Source organism: Diabrotica virgifera, chromosome 3 (genome assembly GCF_917563875.1).
Source record: "Diabrotica virgifera virgifera chromosome 3, PGI_DIABVI_V3a".
In the NCBI taxonomy this organism is placed as follows: domain Eukaryota; kingdom Metazoa; phylum Arthropoda; class Insecta; order Coleoptera; family Chrysomelidae; genus Diabrotica; species Diabrotica virgifera.
In genome coordinates this window covers 57,063,992-57,080,455 of record NC_065445.1, presented here as the reverse complement: position 1 = coordinate 57,080,455, position 16,464 = coordinate 57,063,992, and the positions used below count along the sequence as shown (strand labels likewise).

Below are 16,464 nucleotides of genomic sequence, written 5' to 3'. Positions count from 1 at the left end.
ATTCCATGTTTAAAGTAAAATTCGAACTTCTGCTTCATGGTTGTTAGAGCCTACTAAAATTTTAAGGTGAGTACAATTTAAAAATATTTAGCTTTATCAACATAATAATGGTGCTCTTAAATGGAGATAGATATAGATCTTATATAACACTCACGGACAAAACTATTGCATATGCATTTTGAATGAAATTTTTTGTGCTCTTATCCTTAGCCCCTGTATCATAGCAATATGATTTCTTTTCCGGATGCGATGTTTTAAAGTATTATATAAATGGGTGGTTCGCCAAAATAAGCGGCATATTGTGTAACTCGCTTTTTTCTTAAGTCCTTTACATACTGTAAATTAATTAAAAAAAAAAGTATTTTTACAAGCACTTTATGCAATTTTAATGTCAAAATATCAATTCCGAGGCTGTAACCCACCTTGTTTTTTGATCTGTTTTATAGTATTACACACTGAAAAGTTACAAAAGTGCAGATTATTTTATCAATAGTTAATTAAAAACCCAATGTAATTTAAAACTGTCACATTAATAACTTTCATTTTTAAAATTAAACCATAAAAATCTACTGCTAAAAACTGTAACCAACTTTGTGCATCAACACCGAGGCCTCATGAAAATATATGAAAATTTAGGCCAAACTGCACTCTACTGTATGGCAGGCAGCTTGACAAGAGAGGAACGCTTCAGTCTAACCCAAATTGTGGAAGAAAGTGGACGAAAATGATATCGTTAAGCGATAGAAAATTTTTCAAGGGGTCTTAAGCTAAGCGTATGTTTTTATACAGTCAACACCGAAGCCTTTGTAAAAGCCTCATTTTTCTAATTTTTTAATATGCTTTTCTTCTAAGTATGCGCTATAAAGTTTTTTTGGCACACGATGAATAAAGCAGAATTAATTTTAATATTTGTAGAAAGTAGAATTTAAAATGTATGAAATTATCGACACCGAAGCAATCAACTCCGAAGCCTAGTCGTGCCTCGGAGTTGACGAACGTGCCTCGGAGTTGTTGAAAGTGTGTGAGTGGTCATCCTTAAACTAAAAAAATGCAATTTAAATTTAGTCTGATATAGGAAAAGGGTTACTGGGTAAGTTCTCAAGATGTTTCGGTCGGTTTGGTAAGATTATCTTCTTTCTATAGAAAATGGCTCGTATACACTGGAGTACGACGGAAAAATGAAGACGAAAACCCCCAAAATCGTTAAATAAAGATTTTATGAAAGAAAATAATATTTTATGCAGCTATGCTTATTTCTGTAAAAATATACCATTTTGGGTGGTCTTTTCTAATGTTGATAAAAGAGAAATCTGTCTATGTAGGTAGGTACATTATTTGAAAACATGGAGCTCATGTGTGCATGAAGCGGATAACAAATCATTATGTTGCGGAGAAAAGATAGAAGAATGTATAGAAAGGAAATGCCAAGATTGTGTTCAAAAGCAGATTAGATTTTTGAAGTTAAACGGAGAAGACACGGCTACATATTGGAAAGTTTTGTCATCACGAAGGCCGGTCTAAATCAACTCCGACGCAATTGATATTTTACCTATTTTTCATGTTTTTCAGTAGTAGTTTATCAAAATGGAAGTGTTTTGTATAGTTTTATTACATACCAATTTTTATTTAATCGTTACTATCATAAATTTCAATTAACAGAGAATTACGTCAACACCGTGGACACTTAGTCAACATTTCCGTTTTTCAAAAAATATTTAAAAATGATCTCTGCTGGTATCATGGGTAAGTTGAATAGCTCATTTTATAAAAAATATTTGAAAATGAACTAATTCCAAGCCATGTTTTAAATTAAATTTCTCTACCTCGAAAGTGCCGTCTATTTTGGCGAATCACCCAAATGATATAATCGGATTTAGATCTGATCTTGGCTTTATACTGGCCAGTTAAAGTTTTAAATTGAATCTCATCAAGGTACCTAAGTCTTCACTATGCTAGCGACATGAAGAAGTGCATTAACACCAATATGTCTTACCCAATATGGCTTTAAAATGGCAAAACATGATCACCTTAAATGTTTTCAAAGTACATATCAGGTGGCATTCGCCTAATCACCTCCACGTGTTCGGTATGTCCTTTCAAAGCAGTACCGCTCCATAGCAATATGCCGCCACGACCAAAACTAACGCTCTGTATGAGGTTACAGCTGACATACTGTTCGCCAACTCTTCTGTAGACGAAGTTTTGTAATTCTTGCTTCCATAAGATGAACACTATGCCAAATATAACCTCTTACAGAGTGTTAATTTTGGTGGTGGAGTCATAGTGCTATGGAGTGTACATAGTGCTTGTAGAGAATGACAGCTGATACGTACATTAAAAACCTTTTACAATATCATGTTTTGCCATTTGCCAGCCGTATTGGATAACAAATTCGTGTTATTGCACTATGGCGCAGGTCTTCATCTCGGTAGAATAGTGAATACCTACTTCCCTTGATGAGATTCAATTTAAAAATTATTTTGTCCACCATAATATAGCCTATATCAAATTTAAATCCTATTATAACATTTATATGATACTTCAAAACATCACATCTGGAAAAGAAATCCTATCCCTATGACACTGGGGGCAGCAGAAAAAATTGTATTTGACATATTAATTTCAAAATTATGCAATATATTATTTGTCCATGATAGTCGGAGAGATAGAAGCGGATTTTGTGCGTGATAAGTAATATGGAAAAACTATACGGGGATATGTTGAATTAGTTGTGTACATGACTTTCACCAACGGCCGGAAACCAGAGTTGGGGCCGAGGGTAGTTATAAGGGGTCAAAGTCGCGGATTTTATTATTTTTTCTATGACGCTCATGATCGAGATAGTGCACCAAAATTTGGGAATAAGTAGGTCATGACGTAACTAAGTAAAACCTCTAGGGGCGGAACGCTGCGTGGCCGACAACGGGGTGGTGGTAGGGGTGAATATAAAAAATATAAAGGGTTTTTTGCGACGTTCGTGATTGAGATAGTGGACCAAAATTTGGGAATAAGCAGATCATGACATTATTAAGTAAAATCCCCAGAGCCGGAAACCAGAGTTGGGGATGAGGGTAGTTATAAGGGGTCGAACTCGCCGTTTTTATTATTTTTTTTTGTGACGCTCATGACAGAGAGAGTGCACCAAAATTTGGGACTAAGTAGCTCATGACGTAACTAAGTAAAATCTCCAGGGGTGGCACGCTGCGTGGCCGACAAAGGGGTGGGGCAGGGGTGAATTGAAAAAATATAAGGGGTTTTTTTGCGACGTTCTTGATTGAGGGAGTACACCAAAATTTGTAAATAAGTAGACCATAACATAACTAAGTAAAATGCTCAGAGCCGGAAACCAGAGTTGGGTATGAGGGTAGATATAAGGGGTCAAAATCTCCGTTTTTATTATTTTTTTTGTGACGCCCATGATCGAGATAGTGCACCAAAATTTGGGAATAAGTAGGTCATGAGGTAACTAAGTACAATCTCCAGGGGTGGCACGCTGCGTGGTCGATAAAGGGGTGGGGGTAGGTGTGAATAAAAAAAATAAAGGGGTTTTTTGCGACGTGCTAGATTGAGATAGTGCACCAAAATTTGGGAATAAGTAGACCATGGCTTAGCTAGGTAAAATCCCCAGAGCCTGAAACCAGAGTTGGGGATGAGGGTAGTTTTAAGGGGTCAAAGTCGCAGTGTGTATTATTTTTTTTGTGACCCGGCACAACATTTGTCCCCCACGCAGTGTTCCGCCCCTGGAGATTTTATTTAGTAATGTCATGATCTACTTATTCCCAAATTTTGGTGCACTATCTCGATCACGAACGGCAAAAAACCCCATATATTTTTATACTCACCCCTGCCTACCACCCCTTTGTACCCCAAGCAGCGTTCCGCCCCTGAAGATTTTACTTAGTTACGTCATAACCTACTTACTCCCAAATTTTGGTGCACTATCTCCATCATGAGTGCCACAAAAAAAATAATAAAAACCGCGAATTTTATCCCTTATAACTAGAGACTGGAAAATATGCACTAAAAAATGTCTAAAATATGCATGCAATATGCATTTTAAAACAAGCTGAATATGCACAATTAACATGCAAATATGCATTTATATATGCACTTATTTTTATATGAATAATTTTATGGTTTACGTTAAATACATAAATAAATAAAAAATAATAAAAATAAATAAATAGGTTTGAATTTAAACCAAATTGTATTATTATTTCTTAATATATTTTTTTAACTTCAGGTTTTGTGACAAATAAAACGGCAAAATATTTTATTTTGACCACAAGATAAATAAGAGTACAATAAAATAAATGTACATATTTTTATTGTTACAATATTGATTCATATTTTCTAAACTAATATTATAAAAAGAGTACAATAACACAAATTTACATATTTTTATTGTTACAATAAATAATCATATATTGATTCATATTTTCTAAACTAATATTATGTCTTCTATCTGTTAATATTTGTTTATAGGCAGAAAAAATCTCTCAACGTCACAAGATGTAATTGGGGCATATTTAAACTTTGCTATTAGAGACGGATCCATATTAATATTTTCATCGAAGTTTCCAAAATTGATTATATTATTTATTGAACGCAATAAAGTGAAACCCTCATTTTTGTTTAAAACGTCATCAAGTTTATCTTTAATTTTTACTCCAATTTCCCCATTCAGATTTGTTATTTTCTGTTTAACCGAATCAACAATAGACATACTATTGTGAAGACATAAATTTTGAGCCTCTAATTTTGTAATTGAACTTTCAATGATATCGAAATTCGATTTTATATACAACAATTGATTTTTAATAGACTTTTCTTTAAAAATATTTTGACAGTTATCAATAGCGGTACAAGTCGGATCAAAACTTGAAATAACGCTTTTGATGTCGTCGTAGTGTTCAGATAAAAATATAGCACTTTTAAGCCAAGTTCCCCATCTGGTTAATACTGGTTCTGGTGGTAAAGGAATATCGGGAAGCATCTCCCTATATACCTGTACACGTAGTGGTGCTTTCAGAAATACTTTTTTTACATTATTTATTAAGGTGTTTACATTGGGAAATTCAATTCTAACTTTCTCTGCAACTCTGTTTAGGCCGTGCGCCAAACATGTACAGTGAATTAAATTAGGGAAAAAGATTTTAAGATTGGATGCAGCTTTCATCATATATGAGGCGGCATCACTAAGCATTAATAATATTTTTTCAAATGGTACTTGATCAGGTAAAAAAAAATTTGTTAGGGATTCGTTAACAAATCTAGCTATTGTAGCATAGTTTGTTTTTTCCAAACATTTTACACTAATTAAGTATGAGTTTTTAAAATCGCCACAGTCGTTAAGAACTCCAACAATTAGATTCGCAATTTGTCGACCCTTTGTATCCGTTGTTTCGTCGACGGAAATCCAAAGATAATCGGCTTTTAACTGATTTTTAATACTCGTCATCACATCTTTGTAACATGCACTGACATATTTTTTCCGAAGAGTTGAAGAACTTGGTATTTGAGCTGGTTTATCTTTAATCTTGCAATAAGTTTTTAAAAAGTTTTGACACGATTTATGTTCTAACTTGTGCAGAGGGATATTGCAGTTAAAAAAAAAATGGCATAAATCCTTTGCAAAGGTTTCTTGCCCAACTGACGTATTCTGAATCTGCAAACTGTTCTGTAGAATCTGCTGGCGAGGTTTATTATCATTTTTTGATAGCTTAGTTTGGTGAAGTGAAGTTTTTATGTGTTGAACTACTTGGAATTTCTTTTGACATGGAATCTGGAATATAATGATAATGATGTTTTAGATGTTTTCGTAAATAGATACCTACATTAAAATGATCAAACTTTTTAAACCTCCCCCAATTTTTTTTTATTTCTCAAAGTGAAATTGAAATCGTCAAACAATAAAGTACAGTCAGTGTACCGTAGTATACAGGGTGGGCCACTCTCAACACCTCGCTCTGTATAAGCCAAACCGTTGCGAACTTTAAAAAACAGTTTTTGAAGAAATGGGACGGTTTGTCATTTTAGAATAGACAGACACATAGATGTGCAAAGAAGTTTGATAAGTTTAAAAATCTATTGAAGTGGAGAACTTACCTTTTTATCACAAATGGTGCAAAACATACTTTCACTGTCGATAACTTTTAGATGATTGTTACTTCCAATCCAACTTCTGAGAAGACTTGATTTTTCCCTTGCTACTTTAGGCATTTTCACAATAATAATAAAATGATTTTTTTACACAGTATAGTCAATAACTTGCAATCACAAAAGTTGAATAATCGGCGATTGATTTAAGACTAACCATTCATAAAATAAAATAATCTATCCTACCCTTAAAACAGTGTTGCCAACTCGACCAATATAGTATTTGCCAAACCTCACAAGAATGATGGAATGATCAGTTCAACAGTAGGTATTCCATTATCAACTAATAAAAAATCCCTATAGCAAGCATAACCCAGTACAGATAAATTATTTGTTTTAAAAAATGCTGAAACATGATCCTGTAGTTAATAGTAATCTCATGGTCCACAGACATAAGTACTAATATAAACATTATTGAAGGCGAAGGGATTTGCTGATGTAGGTGTGTATGTGTGAATGGTTAAACATTTTTTGTTAGGAATCAGATTTGACTCACTGATATCAGTTTCAAGTTCCTGTGAGAGAGTTCCTAAGTTGTTTTAGTAATTGTAAGGCCAACATAAAAATTTGTTCTGAATTAGAAGATTTTCGATTTTTACTAAATAATTTTTATATTATTTAATATGCTAGAAAATATGCTATATGCTAAACAAGAAATAAATAAGCTAAACAACACAAAAATATGCCAAATCTAGCATAAAATAAGCTAAATTGGCAACGCTGCCTTAAAATTTCGTTTTGGTTGGTTTTCCCAGAATAATTCATAGTTGGCCGACACCAGCAGAAAGTACAGGTAATATTTGTAATGTTATTCAAAATATAATCGGTATTTACTTAGGTAATTTGTAAATTCTGAGAAGTCTATAAATCTTAAATATCCGGATAATGATACCTGCAGCTATAAATAACGCCCATTATGTTTATGGGTACAACAACAAAGGAGCTTAACAGCAAAATATTTACTTTCACATTTTATTTTAATGGATGTTGATGTTACTAATATATACCTTATTTTTAAATGGGGTAGAGTAAATTCCCATCAAAATATGCATTTATATGCTCTTAAATCTCCAAATATGCAAGGCATATGCATTTATGAAAAACATGAGAAATATGCAGCATATATATGCATATGCATTTTGCATATAATCCAGTCTTTACATAACTACCCTCGTCCGCCACTTTGGTTTCCGCCTCTGGGGATATTATTTAGTTATGTCATGGTCTACTAATTTCCAAATTTTGGTGCACTATCTCAATCACGAACGTCGCAAAAAATCCCTTACATTTTTTTATATTCACCCCTGCCCCACCCCTTTGTCGGCCACGCAGCATTACACTCCTGGAGATTTTACTTAGTTACGTCATGACCTACTTATTCCCAAATTTTGGCCCGCTATCTCGATCATGAGCGTCTTCTTCTTAACGTGCCCTATCAAGTCCCCTTGACGTTGGCGATTAACATGGCGAAACTGTCTCTGTCTCGAGCTATTCTAAATAGGTGTTCTGCTTTCTTTATTCCTGTCCACTCCCGGATATTCTTCAACCAAGAGGCCTGCTTTCTACCAATTCCTCTGCGTCCTTCGATTTTACCCATCATAATAAGTTGAAGAATATTATACCGGTCTCCCCTTACTACGTGTCCAAAATAGGCCATCTTTCTATATTTGATGTTATCAAGCAGCTCACGGGTAGCATTTGCTCTCTTAAGGACTGCCACATTTGTCAGCATAGCCGTCCATGGTATTTTTAGAATACGTCTGTGCAGCCACATTTCAAAGGCCTCCAAACGGTTAATGGTGGATATTTTTAATGTCCATGCTTCGACACCATACAAGAGGACTGACCAAATGTAGCATTTAATCATGCGCTTTCGAAGTTGAAGTTGCAAGGTATCATTACAGAAGAATGACCTCATTTTTAAAAAATGTCGTGCGGGCTATCTCGATTCTACATTTTATCTCTTTATCTGGATCTAGTTGTTCAGTAATATGGCAACCAAGATATTTAAAACTGGGTACTCTTTGAATCATATGACCATCAACATATAACCGTGAATCTTGATGGGCCAAACGGCTAAATACCATGTACTTTGTTTTTGAACAGTTTATATTTAGGCCAAACTCTCTTCCCACTCTGTCAATGGCATTTAAAAGGTGTTGTAATCCATTCATATCATCACTTAAAATAACTGTATCGTCTGCATATCTGATTGTATTTATCAGAATTCCATTAACCTTCACACCCCATTCCAAATTATGGAGCGCTTCCTTAAATATTCTATCTGAATACAAATTGAACAACAGTGGGGACAGTATACAACCCTGTCTGACGCCTCTTTGTATTTTGCATATTTCTGTTGATTTTCCATTTATGCAAGCTGTCGCTGTTTGACGCCAGTATAATTTTTCTATGATTCGTACATCTTGATTATCAACTCCTTTATCCTTTAGTATTTTAATTAATTTGTGATGTTGTACTCGATCAAAGGCCTTCTCATAGTCAATAAATACAGCAAAGACGTCTTTCCTTTGATCTCGGCATTTCTGCAATAACACATTTAGTGCAAAGAGTGCGTCCCGGGTTCCCAGTCCATTTCTGAAGCCAAATTGTGTTTCATCCTGGTCTTCTTCACATTTATCTCTGATTCTACTGTGGATGATACGTAGAAAGATTTTCAAGGTGTGGCTCATAAGGCTTATCATTCTATAGTCGCTACAGTTTTTCGGACGTTGTTTTTTTGGTAGGGTTATGAATTCGGACTTTAACCAATCTTCAGGGATATCACCAGTCGAATAAACATCATTGAAAAGTTTGACTAGTATTCCAATGTTTTCCTCATTTATGAGCTTTAACATTTCTGTAGGTATGTTGTCGGGACCGTATGTTGTCATGAGCGTCACAAAAAAAAATAATAAAAAAACGGAATTTTGACCCCTTATAACTACCTTCCTTCCCGACTCTGGTTTCCGGCTCTGGGGATTTTAATTATTTATGTCATGGTCTACTTATACCCAAATTTTGGTGCACTATCTCAATCACGAACGTCGCAAAAAACCCCTTCTATTTTTTATATTCCCCCCTACCCCCACCCCTTTGTCGGCCACGCAGCGTTGAGCCCCTAGAGATTTTACTTAGGTACGTCATGACCTACTTATTCCCAAAGTTTGGTGCACTATCTCGATCATGAGCGTCATAAAAAAAAATAAAATCTGCGACTTTGACCCCTTATAACTACCCTCGGCCCCAACTCTGGTTTCCGGCCGTTGGTGAAAGTCATGTACACAACTAATTCAACATATCCCCGTATAGTTTTTCCATATTACTTATCACGCACAAAATCCGCTCCCAGCTCTTAGACTATGAGTGTATAGGTATTGTAAAATCAGACAGTATCTCTAATAAAGGACTTTTAAATATATTTGATTTTCTTCTGATGATGAACTAATGAATAGATTGTAATTTTATCAAGGGTTGTTAGTAACCGAATCTGTGTTTATCAAAATTAATATTATCAATAGGCTATTAAGACCTGGATCCCGCGTACCAAAAAAAGTTGATTAATAGCAAGCTGAAAATTTGTTAATAGCTTATCGGTGTCTTGTCGGACAAACTTTGATGTATGGGAACACTGAAACGGGGGAAGTTTTAATTGTGAAACAGTTTAAAAATTTGGAACGTCAGATTACGAAATCGTTCCATGTATTTTGTCGGACTGAACATCCAATTGATTTGTTACCCTTTCATTACACTCTCATGCAAAAATCAGACTTCTATTACTAACCAACATGATTCTTGTCATTTGATATGTTCTTCGTGTTCCACTCATTAAAATGCTCACTTGGTGATAAACACCAGTCTTATTTTTTCACGAGAGTTTAATGAAATGGTAACAAATCAATTGAAAGTTCTGTCCGACAAAATACATGGAACGTTTTCGTAATCTGACGTTGCAAATTTTTAAACTGTTCCACAATTAAAACTTCCCCTGTTCCAGTGTTCCCGTACATCAAAATTTGTCCGACTGGACACCGTTAAGCTATTAACAAATTTTCAGCTTGCTATTAATCAACTTTGCTTTGGTACTCCGAATCCAGATCTATATGTTTAATGATCCCTTTTATGCTTAGTTTAATATATTTTGAAAAAGTGCCTGCAAAATCGGATTACACCTTCACGTATTATTGGCAGAACCCAACCGTAAATTATACTGGACGTAACTTTTTTGACATATTGATGAAAAAAGTGGTTTGTTGTAAAAGTTAAGGAAAGAACAACATAGATTATTAATGAATAATATAAATATTATCAATCATATTAAATATCTATAGCGAATATGAAAATTAGATTTCACGCCACCTAAGAAAATTTCGTGTGATTTAAATAATTTAAATAAAACAATTAATGTTTGGTTTAAATAATCACAAATAACTAACGAATTAAAGCACTTATGTATAGGAATTGCTTAGGAAAAAAAAGAGTACCATAACATATTCTTTCACTACAGTACTAAAATACAGTGTGTTCCATTTAAGAAAACTCCGAAAATACTCAGATGGAGTTTCGACAAACTCTGTACTAAACTTAAACATTTCGCTATAAAAATAATGTTTGACAATAATATAGACTACATATATTAAAAATCATTTGAACATACATAGAAATTTTGATGTCAAATAGCTACAATTCTTCGTGGTGTGAATATTGCTACGAAATTAACAAAAAAACGTAATTATCTTTTAAACTGACTCATAGACTATTGCAAAACCCTATATTTTAAGAAAGAAGGCATCAAAGAGAATCATAAAGTGCAAAAATATACAGGGTATTCCATTTAAAAATACATAAGTTTTTGTCACCCTGTCAATATGGGTGGTCCTGTATATTTGGAAATATTTTTACAGTATTGTCCTATCTATGCCCCAACTTTTACCTAAATAACCTTTTTTCATATCTCTCTTACGACAAACAAGTAATTGGACGTTGTCACACTAATGCTCCACCCTGTATATCGACTAATATCTGCAAATTTTTAAGTTATTTTACAAATTATTCTATCAAAAAAACAAGAAAAAAGATCAAGGTGAGTTAGAAACTTTTATGTGCACCGTCTACATACCAATGAGAAAATTTGTGGCACTCTTATTTCAGCAGCGCGCCTGGCAATATATCTTCCATTTTATGGATTTTTTGACCGTTACACCGTGATTTATCTTTACGAGGTGTCCCAGCCTTCTTTTATCATGTATTTGTCGAAAAGTTATTTTTTCAGCCGCGGTCATTTTATTATGTCAATCCGCACAAGCCTGATGTATTATACTAATTTGGATTTTACTGCTGTTTTTTACTACTGAGTTTATGGCGATTTAAGGAATAGTTTGTTTAACTTTATAGCTGAAAATAACTATAGATGGTATAATAGATAAAGTAAATTGAAAATGGTACATTGTTGCCAGTCATCAAATTTCATTATTGAATGTTTATACACAGTTTGGTTTTTGGAATGCAGTAGGTATGAGAGAGGCTCCCTTTAGTATACAAGTGTTATTTCAACGATGTAGAGACGTAAATTACAATATTTATGCATGCTTCATTGATTACCACAAAACGTTCGATACACTAAAGCACAACAAGCTCAGGGCGATATTAACCAATATTGATAAACACCTGTGATCTAAGAATTATTGAAACAATAACTGAAATTAAGAAAAAAGGACAAGGAATGGTAAAAACAGAAAATGATCATGTCTTAATATATAGCGGAATAAAAGAAAACAAGAGAGCAGCGGCAGGGGTGGGATGCATAGTGCACACCAGATTAACAGACCAAATAAGTAATTGGAAAGCCTGGTCAAAGAGAATACTATTGGTTGAAATGAAAGATAAAGGCAAGAATCTAAAAACAATAATACATAATTGTATATGGTCCAAATGAAGACGACTCGGCTTATAATAAGGATAAATTCTGGGAAGAATTAGCATTGGTCACGGAACAAGCAAAAGGAGATATATATTTAGCAGGAGACTTTAATAGCAGAGTAGGGCAAATAACCAGGAATAAGAAGAGGTATTAGGAAAATATGAAGAAACAGCACGAAACAACAATGGTATAAGAATGTTAGATTTCTATATGATGCACAATTTAGTAATAACTAATGCATTCTTGAACAAAAAACATACACAAGTACACAAGAGAAGTTAAAAGTAGAGAAGAAAAATCGATAATTGATTACGTTAGTAGAAAAAAATAACAAGAAAAACGTAATGAACACAAAAGTGAGAAGGGGTCCAGAAATAGGAAGTGACCACTATTTAGTAATAATGAAAATAAAACAAAAAGTGTCAGATAATAACAACAAACACAAAATGCAAGGAAAGGAGCAAGAATATGAAACTATTAAGTCATATAAGTTGAGAAATAGAGAGAATACTGAGAAGTACCTGACGATCATAATTCAAAAAATAGAAAATACTAAAGAAAATAGACAGGGTCAAAACGTTGAACAGTTATGGAAGTACTTCAAAGAGGTAATACTAAATACAGCGACAGAAGTATGTAGAACAAGTAAAAAGAGCAATAAAAGAAAGCAAACTGCATGGTGGAATGAAGAAATAAAACAACAAGTTAAAAGAAAGAAACATGCTTGGAAAATATACTTACAAAATAAAACACCACAATGCTCTGAAGAATATAAAAAACACAGAAGACTAGTAGAAAAACTGATTATAAAGGCAAAGAAGGAAAAATGGACAGAATTTGGAGAAATATTTAAACAAACAGTAAAGAGAATCAAAAACTGTTCTATGGAGTGTTAAATTCAATGAGAAAAGAGAAAAATCAAGAAATAGAAGACATAAAGAATAAAACTGGAGAAATTCTTACAGAAGAGAACGAAATAATGAACAGATAGAGAGAATATTTCCAAGAGATGCTACAAACTCACTGCTATCAAGAAGAAAGCAATGTAGCGAACCAAAGAATAGAAGTAGACAATGTAGACCCTATAACCATAAATGAACTGCAAAAAGCTATTGCAGAAATTAAAAATGGAAAAGCACCAGGCTATGACAGAATAACCAGTGGAGTGATAAAAAAAATGGGACAAAATGCAACAGAACTTTTATTAAAAATATTTAATGCAGTCTGGAGAGAAGAACAGATACCGATGGATTGGCAGAAGGTACAGATAGTGCAGATTTATAAAAAGGGCGATAGAACAGATTGCAACAATTACAGAGAAATAATACTGTTAAGCACTGCCATGAAAATATAGGCAAAAATACTGAACAAAATAATAATCTGAAAAATTGACAGCACACTCGAAGAATCACAAGGCAGTTTCAGAAAAAGCAGAAGCACCAAGGATCATATTTTTACAATTAAGCAAATAATAGAAAAATATCAGCAATAGGAGAAAAAAATGTATAGTAGCGAGGCATGGACATTGACGAGGAGATAAAAATCCAGAGTCAATGCTGTAGAAATGAGGTTCCTGAATGAAATAGTAAACAGAAAGAGGACAGGCAGAATACGAAATGAAACAATTAGACAAAACGTAAAACTAGAATCAATCAATGAAAAATCAGTAGAGGGACAACTTAGGTGGTTCGGGCACAAGTGTAGAATGTCGAACGAGAGACTAACAGAACGAGTCATCAAAACGAGAGTACAGTGGAAAAACAAAAGAGAAAGATCAAGAGTTATCTGGGAAGATGAAACCAGGAAAGAAGTCGGGAAGAAAGAATTGATATTGTAAAGTGCAAGAAACCCAACACAAGATCGGAAAGCTTGGAGACTACATTGCCAAACTCAACTCTACCAGCCTTACACCTTAAGGTAGTAGAAAGGCTTAGGACTAAGTAAGTAAGTAAGTAATAATAATTGATAGACATGAATAACCTATCAAAAAGTTTTTTGTATTAAAATAACAAATAAGACATCAAAGATATTGCTTTCAAACAAAAACAACATATTTTTTTAACTTCTATAAAGTTTTACAAACTTTTAAAAGCTAAAATGAACCCTGTAAGATAACACCAATGGTTTAAATTGAATTCAAGTAATCAAAGTTTAGAAACCATCCTTAACTAAACTGACACAGGCATAACTTATCTAATAATGAATTTCAGAAACACAGAGATATCATACTATCTACTTATTAGTCAAACTAACTAAATTACTTACTTGTGTAACTGACTCTCATTTATTCCATTTAACTCCCATTGCAAATGTTCCAGAACTCTAAACTGTTCTAAAAAAAAAAATACAAATAGTTAGTCACTGAGCGCTGCATGCCCGGACCTGGATTATTTATTATCGCAAGAGCTCGTAGTACAATGTTACAAATAATTTATTTAATTCCAACAATAAGACTAGTAAGTGAAATGTAATCAATAAGAATAGAGAGATACATAAATGCTTCATCGACCTGAAAAAGACGTTTGACAGAATCAAAAAAGGATGTATGGAAGACACCAAAAGGAAGGGGAGTCGACAGACACATAATAGAAATAAAAAAGGATGTGTACAAAAATATTACAAAAACAGAAAAAAGCAGTAACGAGGAATCCAGAGAATTAACTACAAGTCAGGGAGTCAAACAGGGATGCATGTTGAGTCCACTGCTATTCTCAGTGGTACTGGATGAAGCATTAAAGAAAGAAAAGAGAAGAATGAGGAAACTAACCTTAGGATACTAGCAAATGAAACAGACTCAACTATCAGAGCTACTATTTTCAGACGACATGGTATTGATAGCATAAAACAGAGAAAACATACAGAACAATCTTGAAATCCTATAAGAAGAGCTATCAAACATAAATATGAAAATTAATACAGAGAAAATAAAAACAATGATAATTTCAACTACGAGGAGGACATACGCAATAGCATTAGACGGGAAACAACTAGAGCAAGTGAAATATTTTAAATATCTGGGAGTAATAACCGAATTAAATGGTAAACAAGACATGGAAATAAACGAGATAATGGGACGAACAGGAAGCTTATATAACACTATGAAAACGACATTTTTGGGGAAAAAGAGACACCGGAAAAAGTAAAAACGGCAGTCATTAGATCAGTAGTTAGACCAACAGTCATGTATATTTAGTAGCGAAGCATGGACATTGACGGAGAGATAAAAATCCAGAGTCAATGCTGTGAAAATGAGGTTGCTGGGGAAAATAGCAAACAGAAAGAGGACAAACAAAATAAGAAACGAAGCAATCAGACAAAACGTAAAACTAGAACCAATCAATGAAAAAACCGTAGAGGGCCAACTTAAATGGTTCAGGCACGTGTGTAGAATGTCGAACTAGTGACTAACAAAACGAGTCTTCGAAACGAGAGTGCAGGGGAAAAACAAACAAGGAAGACCAAGAGTTATCTGGGTAGATGAAATCAGGAAAGAAGTCGAGAAGAAAGAATTGATATTGGAATGCGCAAGAAACCTAACATAAGATCGGAAAGCATGGAAACTACAATGCCAAAGTCGACTCTACCAGCCTTACGCTTAAAGGTAGTGGAAAGGTTTAGGACTAAGTAAGTGAGTAAGTAATAATAGTCTAAGAGCTAGTGAACCCTCCGACTAACGGTCGTCCTGTAAGGCTAGAAATTTGTCTAGTGATAATTCATAGCACACCAAGGCTAAAAACCATGACCTGGCAAGTATCAGCCGTGCACGTGTATCTAACAGGTTAATCTTAAAGTGCATAGTTCAGGGGTAAAATAAACTTTCTCCTGTAAGGATTAAATTTAAGTAAGTGTTTGAGTTAGTCATTTAGAAGAAATGTGTACAATGACAAGCGATTCTGAAGAGCATAAGACCTTGCCAGGCGGGGGAAAGGTTATGGGTTTTTCCTAAAATAATTTTTTTTGCATCGAACAAAGCTTTTTCAGGTTTTTTGAATCATTCCACACAGAAAAGGTCTTTGGTGATTTTTCTCTTAATAGTTTTTGTTATATAAGCGATTAAAAATTTTGAAAATTGCGAAATCAGCTATTTTTAACCTTAATCGGACCTTTAACTAGAAATATCAATGTTGCCAAGGTGGGTAGATATTCTTTAAACATTGATTGATGAAATACCGAAGAGTTTTTTGCAATAAAATATCGAAAACCCTTTTGTTTTTTCATTGGTAATCAAGCGGGCGCGACACTGTAGTATAAGTGAGGACGTTTGAGTTTGCATAAATTCATTATCTCGAGAAAGGGGAAATTTAAAGAGAAGTCCTCAGACAACTCGATTTTTATTCTTAAATAAGGACTTTTTGACATATATATAATACTAGTGACGTCATCCG

At 33.9% G+C, this 16,464-nt stretch overlaps 1 protein-coding gene across 1 annotated transcript in view; it reads left to right on the top strand.

Moving 5' to 3' along the window:
* Nucleotides 1–16,464, top strand: part of LOC114324501 (connectin-like) — a 1,593,699-nt gene that overhangs the window by 1,068,763 nt on the left and 508,472 nt on the right. Inside the window, exon 4 of the mRNA XM_028272355.2 lies at nt 1–66. The gene's annotated coding sequence lies outside the window, so the exon portion shown is untranslated. The remainder of the gene's footprint in view (nt 67–16,464) is intronic.